This window comes from Gymnoscopelus braueri, assembly GCF_963280865.1.
Source record: "Gymnoscopelus braueri genome assembly, chromosome: 12".
NCBI classification, from domain to species: domain Eukaryota; kingdom Metazoa; phylum Chordata; class Actinopteri; order Myctophiformes; family Myctophidae; genus Gymnoscopelus; species Gymnoscopelus braueri.
In genome coordinates this window covers 52914677-52916045 of record NC_137614.1, presented here as the reverse complement: position 1 = coordinate 52916045, position 1369 = coordinate 52914677, and the positions used below count along the sequence as shown (strand labels likewise).

Genomic DNA, 1369 nt, shown 5'->3' with positions numbered 1-1369 from the left:
TAATGTTTATGTGAGCGATGGCAATCTGAAAAAATCGAACAAAACTTTAGACCAGGGGGACAGGGCACCATGACGCTTGTATACAAGCGTCATGTGAACCATGGCTAGGAGTGATCATAACGGTGACTATGTCTAATTTATTTCCTTTACCCCCAACAGTGAATAGAAGCCTTACTCCAGCCCCAATGAAGAAATAACACCACAAGGTAAATTTAAATTGACTGTAGCAGTGAGCAAAATAGGTTGCAATGGTGCAAGTAAGATGTTTAATTTTCTTTTCTCCCCCCAACAGTAAGTAGCAAGTATGACATGTAATTGCCTTGTCTTTCACCAACAGGAAATCTTATCAGAGGAGAAACATTCACAGGATTCCAAAAGGTACCTTTTTATAAAGTTTGGAAGTCATCTTACTGTGGCAAAGATGTAATTGGGTAGGGATGATGATGTTGAACTTGTAAAACAAGTAATGTTGTTTATTAAGATCTGCACCTGCCAAAGTATAGCCTCACATCCTAAATCACAGGCAGACTGTCACAAGGTTTCTTTATTTCAGTTTCCCATGTCGGAGAAAAGTAAGAATGGAAGTATTATTTATCATTTCCCACTGTGTTAGTGTATTATTTATTATTTCTGTTTCATATCAACATTATTGTTGGCAGAGTATGCCATTGACGATTTAGCTTCTCATTTTCTTTTTGTTTCAGACTTTTCACCAATGGCCTGATGACTAATTTCTACTAGCATGGTGCCGGACAGCAGGAGAGAGCTTTCAAAAGCACTACCTTCTATCTTTCTGTCATCAATGGTAAAAATAACTTTGTCAGTGCTAGTTATTTGTTGATTGCTTATTCAAGTTGTACACGTGTGTGTATGAGAGTTATATGTCATTGTTTTGACTGCAGAAGCCGTTCAGAAGACATTCAGAGAGACAATGGAGAACCTAGTCAGCGCTGCCATCTCTGACCACTTCAAGCAGTCGCCTGGTAGAAGTGGTGGAGGGGGATACAAGAAGAGGGCAACGCCTTGAAGCAAATCAATGTTATTATTTGGTCAAAACATTTTGTTAAAACTTGTATTTTATGGTTGTTTATCCCATTAAGATAGGGAACGCATCTGTGTCACTTAAGATTTCTTTGGCTATTCAGAAAATAGCAGATATACAAGCTCATAGCGCGGAACTCGGTGCCGCGCTAAGAGCTTGTAGATCTTCTATTTTTTGGAGAGTAATTTTTTTTTTGTGCAAATCTTTGAATATATATATATATATATATATATATATATATACACATACACATACACATACACATACACACACACACATTTATAACTCAAGTCTAGGCAAAGCAAAGATTTGAGGTAAAACATACAT

The 1369-nt window shown here is 37.2% G+C and overlaps 1 long non-coding RNA gene across 1 annotated transcript; it reads left to right on the top strand.

Moving 5' to 3' along the window:
* Positions 1–335: 335 nt before the first annotated feature.
* Positions 336–1112, top strand: LOC308096746. Its single transcript, XR_013934148.1, has 3 exons — positions 336–378; positions 705–805; positions 903–1112. It is a non-coding gene; the product is annotated as an uncharacterized lncRNA (long non-coding RNA).
* Positions 1113–1369: the final 257 nt, after the last annotated feature.